General features: G+C 38.7%; 1 protein-coding gene across 3 annotated transcripts in view; it reads left to right on the plus strand.

Annotated features, from left to right (window-relative positions):
- The first annotated feature begins 3,229 nt into the window (after positions 1-3,229).
- Positions 3,230-13,404, plus strand: part of POU2F1 (POU class 2 homeobox 1) — a 116,812-nt gene continuing 106,637 nt past the window's right edge. For all 3 annotated transcript variants that reach the window (XM_085323035.1, XM_085323036.1, XM_085323038.1), the window contains exon 1: positions 3,230-3,288. The gene's annotated coding sequence lies outside the window, so the exon portion shown is untranslated. The remainder of the gene's footprint in view (positions 3,289-13,404) is intronic.

Below are 13,404 nucleotides of genomic sequence, written 5' to 3' on the forward strand. Positions count from 1 at the left end.
GGCGGCCTCTGCCCTGCTCCCGCGGCCGCCGCCCGGCGCGCCGGGGAGCGGGTCCCGCGGCCGGCTCGCTCGCGCTCTCCCTCTCTCTTTCTCATTTGAATAATGTCTAATTCGGGGAGGTTTATATTATTGAAATGGCCGCCTGGCTTTCCCCGCCTCTCATGTTTAGTAATTCAGACCTTTAATAACAGCCACTCAGAGCCCAACGCCGTGTTTATATTTTACATTCGCCCCATGTGCTTTTGTGGTTCAATATGATTCTTCTTTCTCGCTCTCTCGCTTTTTAAAAATTTTCTTGGCAACCCACAGGGCCCCGAGATCAAACCCAGGCTGTGTGAGGAGAGGAGGGGGGAGAGCTAGGCCCTGGCTGCTCTGGCAGGCGCCTAGGCCTCACTCTCTGCCGCTTGATTTATTTACTAATAACCAAAATGACCCCCCTCATCCCCACTCCACCCCTGCCAGCAAAAACAAAACCCTCCTGGGGCTTGAGCAGCATCAGATCTGCTCATAGATTCTCAAACACTCATGTCTTTTAAATAAGAAGCTTATTTTTAATTTATAGCAACTCAAGACTGTAAAGCTGTTCCTTTCATATCTGCTCTTCAGAGGCTTGGGCATTTTTGGTCCCTTTGTCCTTGATTCTTTTCGTTAAAGGAGAGTTGTTTCTAATTTACGTTTCCTGGCACTGAGAGAGCTGTAGAAGACACACTCAAAATCTAAACAGCTTTCCTCCTTCCTCTGAACACAAACAGAATTGAATACATTGAAGATAATCTTATTCACCTTCTTTTTGCTTACTCTGGATGCAGTTTAACAGTGCTGTTTGTCAGATGCTTTTGTCAATGTTTGTATCTTTGACCATTCTGAGTTTTTTTTTTTCATTTAGATTTGGCTTCCAAGACAGAAGATGCTACTAGGCAGTGCAGGGTCTAGAAAGCAAGATAAGTTTTTTTTTTTGTGTGTGTGTGTGTGTTTGCATCATAAGTTCACCAAGTGAAAATTGAAATTAGTCTCCTGAAATTRTCTGGAGTAATTTTGCTTCAAACCAGATATTAGGCTACTTAGAAAGAAGACAGACTACTTTTTTAGAAAGAGGCAGCAATTTTTAAAAAATTGTTTATGCGGGTATGGCTTTCAGATAAAACTGTAAATTTTCATTAATGACCGTTGTTTTCACTCTGTGGAGAAAAAAAGACCAAACAGCAGGGTACTTTTAAAGTAGCTGTGCCAGATTAGCATGTAAACATCTTTGAAGCGTGGCTAGGAAGAGAGTTTATATTCACGTGCAGCCAGCATATTTTGTAGTTTAATTCCAAACTTAATTTGTCACGAAATACTAGACTGCAGCTGATGAAAAACAGTTTGATTTCAAAAATAACAACACAGATTATCCTTTTTCTTCACCCTTGGTGAAGACAGGCCTTAAATACTATAAGAAAAGATCTGTAGAAGCGGTAATGAGACTGTTCAGGTGACTGACTGTTTCATAGACCAGCAGCACAAGGCTGGCTGGACAAAAAGCAGTAATATGATTTCATGCCTTAAATAGCATATGTTTTTGCACTCGCTTCACAAGATGTGGTCAAGCCGATGATGTCATTGGCCAGAGGACAAGGTGCAGTTAATTTGATTTATTGACCTGGGGTGAGGTGTAGCACTGAAACCTTCTCATAGGGAAACCATTTATCTGAGGACAATTTCCTTTATAGCAGCAATTTAACCACTGCTGAGACTGTAGATRTTTTATCCAGCATGATAAAAACGTACATTGCATCTTGCGAACAAAATTTCATTCTCAGTGATGTTTTAGTAATTTTTATAAAATAGATTAATGGACAGTGGCCTTGTGTAATCATATGGCTGAACTGGGGATTGTGACCCTGAATTCAGTTATTTACATGCCAAAACACATATGTATTCCTCTCAAACAGATATTTGTGTGCCTGTGTTGTAGCTTAAAATTTTACTGGAACATCCAACTCAATACAGATAGAAGAATATCTTCACCAATGAAGTCTGTGGGTGACACGTGAGTGAGAAGCCCCTTTTTCCAAATCCTGCCTTCATTTTCACTTTTTGGAAGGTGCTAGGACTAGTGTCAGGGTATTACTTCTCTGTCTTGAGTAAGGACTTGGGTGTCAGTTTCTCACTGGTGGGTGTTTTATGAATTTCAAGTCTCATCTTGGGCCTTCCCTATCAGTGGTGGGAGAATAAAAGAATTATTTTTCTCCCCTGTGGACTTCCTGGCTGTGATGAAGAGGGAGGACTCTGCGCTACTGTTCTTYTAGTGCTGCTTAATTGTTACAAGGGGACTACATTCTGCTATTTTGGCTGTTGTCTGAGCATGTGTATTTTTATTTATTTATTTATTTATTAGGGAGAAGGAGGAAACCTTGTCCTCCCCATGAAATAGTTCCCCTGTCTAACTGCCTCTGCTGAGTTATCCAGGTGGCTCTCTGCCTTCTTCTCTTTTCCCTCCACCCCATGAAATTCACCAAAACGTATTAATTTAACTGTTGGTTGGAAAATAGATTAAACTGTATCAGTAGCCAGGCTGCTGCGCGTCAGTCAGAATCAAGATGTGCATCAGTATGGTACCTTCACAACTGTAGGAGCTAGAGCCTACTCCACACTTCCTACAAAGAAGGGGAAAGAGTTTGAGCTTCTCCCTCTGTCATCCTAAGAGGAAAAATCTCAGTTTTGCTGTCACTAATGTTTTTCTCTAAGATCAGCCTGCAGTAATAACTCAAGCAAATAACTGTTACAATGACTTCCTGATGTAGAGCATAAATAGCTCCCGAATGCTCGACTTACTAAGTAGTAGTGATGATGTCTAGAGCTGCCTCAGTTGACAGAATCAGTGAGCTAACCTTCAACTCAATCTGTCATTAAACCTATGTAGCACCCACATATTCTGTGTTAGAAGTCTTTTTTGCTGTGTGAAGAACAGTGTCATTCCTGCTTTTGGTCTGTTTCTTAATAATGTAAAATCTATATTCCCTGGAAAATAAGGTTCTGAACACTGTTGTTACTTAAGGCATCTTAATCAAATTCAAGTGGACAATCTCACACTTAAAGTAGCACGTTTTTGCTGTTTTCATTATATTCAAATTTTCAAGGATGCAAGGAAGTTTGAGGTAAATGTTTTGTCCATGTTGTCCAGAATGTTTTTGTTTGGTTGATTTCTCAAACAACTTCTGTTAAATGGTGTTAATCTCTTCCACAGAAGTGCTGGTTTTCATGGCTGATTTTTGGACAACTTGCAGTAGTTACTGTTTTTAACATGCAGTAAGTTTTCATTTGTTTGCCTCAAATTTTGGTCCCTGTGGAGCTAAAGACTTCAAAAAAGATTACACCGTTTTAATGTGCATATTTAGTGTATTAATTCTCATCCTTTTTTTTCTTTTCTAAGTGTTTTCTACTCTCTTCAAATTGCTGTGTCCCAAAGAACAATCATCTTGCTATTTTATACAACTGACAATTAGGCAGCCTCAGTTACTTACACTCGTGATTTTATTATTTTTATCTTGAGAGAATCAGTGATAGCTCTGGTAAATGACTRTCTTTTATCACATACATATTTTCAATCTCTGTAATAAAGCAGTTGTCAAAAGAAGAGGTTGAACACAATTAAGTATTGCATGAATGTCCCAAATTTGATATGCTTGGTTTGGGCACTCAGTATCATGTGAATGAGAGACTGTCTCATGTTGCTGGATAGACTTACAGTGCTGGCTGTTTACTACTGCAGAGATTCACTTCTGCAATGACAAATTTTCCCACCCCTTTTCCTATTGCACTGCATTGCAATACAGGGCAAGTTAAGTGGGATTTGTTGGACTGTGTGTGGCAGATGTGAAGGGAGAACTGATAGATTTAAGGAGAAATGCTGGTCTTGGATGGTGTATAATAAATAATTACTTGTATTTTACTTGAAACTACACCTAACAATTGCTAAACTGAGAAAATTATGTTCATAAATGTACTTTCTTTTCTATGATTCTTTGCATTGAACTTCTTTAAATGTGTGAATAAATCCTTACATTATGTGCATGCTTATTTTTATCCCTAGAAAMAAAAATGATTACTTATGATCTCAGTATTATTCCTTTCTCTAGTTCTTGATTTCACAACTGGCTAGCAAATATCCACAATTGTTAACATTATAATACTTCAATGTTCTAATACTGAGGTATTATAAACTATGCACCTCTATAGTGCATTACAGAGCCTTTGCAAAAAGTTTCTATAGACTGATGCTAGCTAACTGAATTACTTTAAGGTTAAACTGTACAGTTGAGTGGTGAGGTGTTAGTTTGGTATAGAGGATTTACAGGGTTCCAATCCTGGGATTGTCACCAGTTCTGCTTGCTTTGCAATCTTGGGCTACGTCCATGTAATGGGAATGATAGAGAACATTTTCACAGTGGTATTGCTTGGGGAATAGGTAGCTAATATTCTGTAGTGTTTTGAGGAATTAAGGTGTTGTAAAGTTACACGCAAAAGCAGGAGAATCACAAGCTTGTGTCCAGGCTAGACTTTTCTTAGGATGTTTCACTGTTGGTACTGTTTGTGCACCCTCTTCAGCCACGGGGGCCTCGTTGTAAAGGCTCAGATTACTGTCAGTTCTAACTACAGTGTGATGTAGATCTGCTGTAGGGTATGCAGTTCAATGACAGTTTAAATCAGCCTGAATCTGCCTTCCTCTCCCTGTGTGTTCTTGCACTCTTCCCTGCACTGGTGCAGATGCTTGCCTGATTCCCTTGCTGATCTASTTCAGGGAATTAAATTGACAGAAAACAAGCGTTGCCAAAAATAATGAATAGGGGTTTTTTGTTGTTGTTGTTGGTTTAGCTCTCTGTACTGGCTCACAATGAGATTAGACAAATAGCAGTACCAATCAAGGAAGGGGACAAGAAGCACACGTGTTGACTTGAGTCTCCTCATAATTTCATTATATCTTGATGGCTTTCCTGTTGCCAGAAATGGAGAGTCATGCTCTCAGCCATGTGATCCTGCCACTTAACTTGGCACCAGTCCTGGCACTCATTGATTTCCTGTATGCTCTAGTTTAACTTGCTAATCTGGTGGAAAACTAGCCCTAGAGCTTTTTAGATCATCTGCTCATAAGCTGAAATTGGCTCAACAAAGCCTTTAAGGAGTGGTACAGCCGGTGCAAGAGAAGGGTAGAATGTGTGAGTGAAAGTGGAGGAAGGAGAAAGAAGGAAGAGGAGTGAGGCTTCCTCTTTTCAGAAGCAGCAGCAAGCGTTTTGGTTAGCTTAGTTACATAGTATAGCTTCACTTTTAGATGAACACAAACCACTGTGAAACCACAGTCGATTGAGTTGATGAACTCAAGCTGATCTAAAATGGTTCTGGCACAAGGGAAATGATGGGAATGTATGGCCATAGGCAAGACGCAGGACCTCCAATCCTAGCAGCAGTCCGTGCATAGATCACTGAAGCTAGTGCTGAAACAGCATGTGGGAAGAAGAGTAGCTTACAAACCAATATATGCTGAAAATTTGGCTTGGTTTGTGCTACCACAGGTATGATTGCATTAATGGTAGCCGTGACAGAAATTCTTAACTAAAAATTGTAGCTTGACCTTTAATTGGTTCCCTTTTAGTGCTGCTTACAGTGAGACACCTCTTAAAAAAAGACTGTGGTTCAAAAGTACATATTGGCAAAAGTACCTAGGAAGTTACAGATGCTGTTACTTCAGCTAAATTTCTCAGTGATCTCTGTAAAGCAAACTTAAAAAAAAATAGCCTAAGAGTAGTTGCTGGGTAGCTTTAGCCATTTAACATGATCGCTCTGAGATAGATTTACCTTTTCTACAAATTGTGACAGTGTCAAAGAAGCCTTTTGCTCATCGTTCCCTTTTTCCCCAGAAATCAGATTTGCCTGGTTAGAGAGTAGTAATATATAGATATCTTTATAAAAGACCATATTTGACACTGCATGGTATGACATGAATTTTTGGAAAAGAAAATATGAGCGACTAAGATACTAAAATAGGAAATACAGTCAAAGACTTAACATAAACGTACAAAAACTTGTTGAACAAAGCTGCAGGATATTTTTTCTTCTCTCTTGCCTTTTCTTTAAGACTTAAAGGCTGTTAAGAAGCCACCATCCTTTTTTCTTTTGCAGTGAACTCCTTCACTATGTGTTCTCTTTGTCCTTCTGATGATTCAGTTTTATTTGAAAATACCATGTGACTTAGTAATTTGTGCCTGGCCATACCAGTGTAAAGTAGCAGCTTTATACTATTTGAATATAGCCAAAGGGGAGGAGTATATGGTGAATAAAGGTAGAAATGACTCAGACATTTGAATCAGTCATTTCTGTATTCCTAATTAATATGTTCTATTGAAGGAGAAACGTGAATTGAGTTTCTTCCAGGAATCCTGTTACAGAGATGTCTTTCTGATTATATTTATTCATAATTCCTTTTATTATCTGTTGGACTTTAATACCTGCAGAGATACCACATTTATTGGGGTTTTCAAATATAGGTTTAAATCGTTAGTTGTATTTCCTTATTTTTAAGGAATTGCAGGAAGTGCTGCCTCCCTTCCTTCCAGACTCTTGCAGGAATGTTTCCCCCCGCCACRCCCTTCAGTGCCTTCGTATGCACCTGCATGCATGCACACACTTTGGAAAGAGGACCAGAAAGCTCTGGCTGCAGACTGTTTCTTCTAGCTCTGAGTGTACTAGTAGAAGGCATTATTGCTTCTGACTGTCGCGATGGCTCTGTTGGAGTTTCTTGTTCCCTTGCATGTATTAGTACCTGCACAGGCAGACCCACTATCTTATGAATTTCAGTTAAAATTAGCTGGGTTAGCAAAGACTGACCTAAACTAGCCCAGATAATTTTGACTGAAATGTTTGAGTGAGGCTTTGTCTGAATTGCTTCGTCATTATACCTGAGGGTACAGTTCGTGTTAAGCTTAATCCAATTTAAGGGTGGGCTGCTGCCAAAAAGAAGTGGGGACATGTTCAGGAAGAGCGTTGGGCTGTCACTTTCTGGGCTCTTGTCTGTTTGGATGAAACCTGTGTAAAACTGTGTGCTAGATTCTGGCAGAAATGGAGTGGGATCCACTGGAAAAACTGGAGGGTAGGAGAGGAAGCAGTAACCTTTTACTTGTAATTTTGTTTCTGAATGAAGATGTTTGGTCTCAGCATTGGAAGTATGTAGCTTTCCTCTGGTACTTTTTTTTTAATTGAATTTGTGTTGATCCAGAATACACAACATAAATTATTATGAGTATTTCCATTATCCCAAGTGAAACATAGAATTTACTAATCATTTATCTTAACCAGGGCCGGATCATCTTGCTGTTCCGTTTCAGTCACAATATAGTTACTTTGTACATCTTACGGCAAGAGAGCTAGCTAAATTTAGGAACTTAGAAGTGTTTTACAAAACAGATGAGGACTTACACAGATGAGGACTTACACTTCTGTATGTCTGCTCCAAGGTCTAGTAGCTTCTATCTCAGAATCGGTCACGCTGTCTCACGTGGCAAGTCATTTGAATCAATCAGTGCTAACCTTTATCCAACTCTTATTTTACTGCCAGTGCAGCTTCTCTTTGGTTAGGGTGAGCGTGCCAAAGTCAAGAAGATGCCGTCAGCTGCCAGGCTGCACCACTGTCTTACCGAATTCAGCCAAGCACTGCTCTAGAAAGCAGCACTAGGTAAAACTGTTCTGTTGAAATAATAGCACAGTTGTAGTGCTGACTTTTTTTTTTCCTAAAGCTCTCAGAGGAAATAGTGTAAACTAGAAACTCGAACAGTTTCTAAGATTGATTTTACCCAGTTTTGCAAAACTGGGTATCTTCTAAAGTTGCAGATACATTTTTCATATTTCTGTTCTTAAACTAACCTCTGCTGCTTGTACTTCCTGTGTGAGACTGTACAAGGGGCTAAGCAGTCTGTTGCATACTATTCTTTACCTCTGACTCTGGAGAGCACTGAGCTGCAAAGTCCTGGTATTTAAGAATATAATCAAAGGAACTATCACTATACTGGCCCTATTTTTACAGTCTTTCCCAGATGTTTGCTGTTGACTGCTGTTGGAGGGTGGTCAAGTAGATATTTTTGGCATGAGCCAGTATGTTGGGTTTTTTATTCTGCCATCTTTCAAACAAAAAAAGAAAGCACATTAACAGTTGAGGGTTGTTCCTGCTCTGTCCTACTAATTGCTTATACCCTACAGGCACCTAGAGAACTGAATCTCCTATTACTGCCTTGCCTTGTGAAGGCAAGGTGTAAATAAGAAGGGTGGGCAGTAAAAATTCAGCCTCCGTTGCCACTTCATGGAAGGGATCCACAGGTGAATTTCCTATTGCTRTAAAGATCACTGAGGGTCTTACATGTTTTCAAGTTATTCTACAGTCAGGGAGTGTGGAAGTCTGCATAATTCTGGGGTTTGTTTTACTGTCCAGGCTGTTCCTTTTCTGGTGGCGGTGGGAGACAATGGCATCATGAAGAATGTAACCTCTCAAGGTTCCGAGATAAAAACACCCTGTTTYGTAGCAATATGATTTAAATTTGTTGTGGAACTTGGTTGCAGCATGGTTGTGCCTTATATGGTTCAGTTCTGTGGTGCAGAAAGGACTTGTTCCAAACGTACTAAGGTCTGGCTAAAGCCCARTGCCGTAAAACTTCCTGATTTAGATGTGCCTGTGTTGGAAAAAAAACACTTCATGATTATTGTTCTCAATGTGGTAGTTAAAATTAAAGAAGGATCCAGGCACGTCTTGTAACACATTTTAATAATATCTGTAGTAAATGTAACTAAACAAACGATGAAGTTTAAAGGAAATAGCGTTGTGTTTAAGTGCTTATGAACTTGAGTTTTCTGTAACTGTGGATGATAAACTCTGCAAAGGTAGAAAATTTGCAGTATGTTGCGTAAGGTAAAGGCATAAAGGGAATAGTTGTGTTGCATCTTGAATATCATAGGCTTGGTTTACTGGAGAAAGGAGGAGTAACAGGTAATGTTTCTGTGGGTTGTGGTGTCTCTAGTCAGGTTTGCCGTTCTTGTGGGTACTTGGAAATTTTGTACTAGGATCTGCAGATATGCAATGATTGCCTCTGTTGTAATACTGATAAATGAATAACAAAAGACAAAATGTACAAAAATGTGCCAGCAGTTCTGTTTTCTCATTCCTCATATCTGCTGTTAACATAAACAGAGGTTGGATTTAACAGAAGGGCTGTTGTTGGGAAAAACCTAATCCAACAAGTTCATTTTAAACTTACATAAAAAGCTCGCCAAATTGTTGAGACAATCTGTAATTTTCTGTGTGCTGGGAGAAGACACATTAGTTTTTAGTTGCTTAAGGTGATCAGTTAAATCTGTCAGTCTTTCAAAAATGAAATTAAATKCTGGTGCAGTTGTACCTTTTCATTATTTATCAAAGTGGTGATTTCATATTGTGTGGGTTTGAGCCAGAAATGCTGTATTTGCTAATGAGAAAGGGACTGTTGTTGGCATTTGTTTTGTATATTTACATCACAAATACTTCTATGAATTGCATAACGGATACACTGTTAGAAATTTTTACTCAATTATAGAGAAACTGAGGAATCTGGTGCATTTCTGATATGTAACTTGCTTGAGGGAATTTTTTTTATCATGGGATGTCTACTGTTCCAAGCTTTTATCAACTTGTTTCAGTTTGCTCTGTTTATGGCAATTGWGTTAAATATATTTGGTATATTTGGATATATGTTTGTGTATGCAAGTTATTATCACAAAATGCATCATCTGTTCCCAAGACTGTTAAAAACATCTGGAAAACATGTACCTCCCTTTATCTTTTAGTGGCAGAGAATGGATTGGCACACTCAACTTTCTTAGAATATGTAGTCTATTACAGTATATTATTTCTTGAGCACACTTCATATTGTGAATTAAATATTGTGTTAATTAAAGTAGGGATTTTCAGAAGGCCGTCTTCAAGCAGTGGCTATCATTCTTGATTATGTGGAAAAGTATCAGGAGAGCATTGAAGACAAACATATAGGATACAGCAGTCTATCTATCATCTCTATCCGAAGCTTCTCATGTTATCATTTGTTTATATTCTCTACTTTGTCTAATACTCACTTGTTGAGGCAGTCTTTATAAAGAGAGTGGGGACTTAAGGGGCAGATTACTTCAGTACTTGTGGTCTTTGGTTTTGGTGTAATCAGTGTACTTGATGGCAATTGAGAAAGTGTCCAACAAAGGCACAGGGCCAGTGCATATATATGGTGCTGCTGTTTAACTGGTAACTAGGACAATTTTCTTTCTTGAAAAGCTGAAAGAAAAACGTCAAAGCATACTGAAAGTGTTTAGGCAGAGTGACTAATTACATATGGATGTGTGGAAGTGTCCCCTTAGTCCAGCAGTGGTTTATGGATTGTTCTTTAAGAGCCACTGAGGTAACAAATAAATATACTTTAGTATGCTCTGTTTGTTAAAATTTGCTGTAACAGAATTACTTCTGTGTTAATCATCTCTCATCTTTTAAGATACCAACATATCTTGTATGAACTATGAAACATAATATTTGATATTATTTGGACTTTTTTATTCAGCAAGTTAGCCTGAAAAAACTAATTTTGGGGCGCTATTTCCTTCATGTGTTACATAATACTAAATGATTTATTTTAGCAAATAGTTGATACTGCAACATCACACATGGCATTTATGCATTAAATGCTTAACTATTAGTCAGGAACCTAATTCTGACCTAATAATCTTGTAGCTTTTTCTGAGAAGATTTTTTTTTTTGAAGCTTGGGGGCTAGGGTTAGCAGATATTCCTCATGTAAAAGAGGGCTGTTCAGGGGAAAAGGGATGAAGCTTTTATTTACAAGGAGACTACTCACAGGCTGTTCTTAGAGCCCTGCAGATTTGATGCATTATGTTTTTTAGCAAGTGCGTGAARAACATAGATGACTGGTATGTGAAGGCCCTGCTGGGGGAAAATCCCTTAAACAAAAGGAGCTGTAGACTCTAAATGTGGAATATGTTCTGTATCAATTAGTTCTGCTGTGCGACGGTTTGACACTTATCTCTCTTGCTTATTGAAATAGGAACTGGAAGATGGGTTTTTTGGGGAGTTTTTGCCCTGTGTTTCATCTCTTAAAGAGGTTTGTTGTATATGACTGCAATCATACGTGTAGGAGAGGAAAGCATAAATATAAGAATTATTCTGTACCAGGAAAAATTGATGAACACTGCAGAAGAAAAATACCAGTTTTTCAATTAGACCCCTTTTTATCACCTGTCTGTGCATTATCAGGCCTCTTTTTATGTGCCTGAGTGTTAAAAAGTCTCACACTGGGGGAACAAAATAAGAGGTATTGAAAAGGCAATTTACCTACAGTAATATCTTATTTCCTGTGTGGTGGAAGAGATTTGTGTTTGAATAAGAACATTTCTTTTGTGGCAGCACAGGTGCTCCTTGATTCTGCAGCAGAGGCAGTATTCTGCGCTTGAGACGAGCTCGTCGCCGCGGCAACAGTGATGATGTCATGGATTCAAGGCAGTGACTTCACTGCGGTGCACTTTTATTTTTATTCAGTTTTCTTCTGATCTTATTAGCAGGCCAGTAAGCATCTAGGTATGCTTTGGGGACTTGTTTATTAAATGACAAAGACTAATTAACCCAGAGTTCTCTGTGAAATTAAACCTAATTGCTGTTTGCGTGAAGTCTGGGAGACAGATCTTGCATTTTATCTGGACCCGTTTCATCCTTACTAACCCCCAAAGTTTGCTGATGTGTTAGGAGTGAAGAAGAAAATGCTTTTTTTTTGTGTGTGTGTGTGTGTAACTCGGGCATGATTTTCTTCATCTGACAGGAAACCGTGTACTTTAAAACTGAGAATAGTAGCGGCCTGTTCTGTCTGTTCTCCCAGAAGAATTTCTCCAGTTCTAGCTTGCCTTTTTTAGTCCTTTGCTTTCCTGGAGCAGGTAAAATGTTACTTCTTAGTCTCATTTCAAAGGTTTGTCGACCTGCAAATTGTACCAGGAAACTTCCTGCCAATCAGCCATTGGAAATGGTCCTTTCTGCTCTCTGAGCACTTCCATTTATCACTGAGCCCTGTACCTCCATTTCACAAGTAGCAGAGCTAGCTGTGTTCAGCTCATACTCCATTGCCCGGTCTTCCCTGCCTTCTGATAGTCAAGGGAAAACATTTAGCATTTTTGCAGATTTTTTTCTCTTTAGTGATACGACTTCTTCCAAATTTAGCCCCAGTAAAAATGTTACTTAAAAAAAAAAAATCTAGTTTACCTGATGTGCGTTTTTTTTTGTTGTTGTTGTTGACATAATTATGTATCTATTTAGAGCTGGCCTACTGGCTTAACTCAGAGGTTGCCTGAGATGTGTGGGTCATCTGACTTTTTAAGTCATCAGTGAATAATGCTAAGTGTGGTGAAGTGGTATGCCAGGTATTTTTGTAAGGCCTCTGTTGGCTCAGCAAGGAAAATGTTCTTCACCCTTGGCTTGGTTTGGCTGAAGTAGTTCCTGTGTACAGATAAGACCTAAAATTGTTATTATAAGTGTGCTGAAATCCTCTACAATAAAAGGAGAAAAGGTAGGATGTGCTGTTTTTTCTTCTCTCTTATATTTCAGTGATGATTTGTGTTAAATGGTATTGAGCAAACATATCTATGTAGGTGAGGTTAGAATTAAATGACCTCTTCACACCTTTCCCTTTCTGAATAAAGATGAGAACCTTAAAAGTACCCACTACCAAAGGGAAGAATGTAATGGACAGCRCACATGGAAGATGAAAAAAAACTTWAAAAGGAAAATTAAAGCTGTAGCTGTCTTTCTGCAGAGAAGGAAAAATAGCTTTTGTATTTTGTCATCTATAAGTGATCATGAAAATTGAATTTTGGAATGCTGGAACTAGAGTTAAAAATACATGATTGAGACATTTTTGCAATGAGCTACTAATGGGGAGCAAGCTACAAAACACTGTTACAGGTACTGTTGCTTCACATTACCTAAGTACAGGTCCTATGCTAACAGCTTTGCTGATTTATGCTGGTAAAAGCTGTGCTTAGAATTTGTATTTTTTCTTCAAACAGCATAAATATGCTATTGCTAGGGTAGTTTGTATTACTATCTCTAAATGCTTCCTCAACTAGTGCAAGCATTTTTGTTTTTGCTATAATGCCTGTGTGCTTGGAGCACAACATATCAGTAGTGCTGATATGATGTGATTGCTAAGCTTTCAGTGTGTAGACTAGGTTTATATGATCCCTGGAATAGCCTGCTGTAAGGTAGGTATTTTCTTCTTTTTGCTGTTCATTCCCAAACATTAAGCTAGTAAAAGGAATAGCAGCTTTCYAATAATGAACTGACATTATGTGAAAAATTGATAACTCA

This window comes from Rhea americana, unplaced genomic scaffold (assembly GCF_003343005.1).
Source record: "Rhea americana isolate MKP2758 unplaced genomic scaffold, rheAme1 scaffold_81, whole genome shotgun sequence".
NCBI classification, from domain to species: domain Eukaryota; kingdom Metazoa; phylum Chordata; class Aves; order Rheiformes; family Rheidae; genus Rhea; species Rhea americana.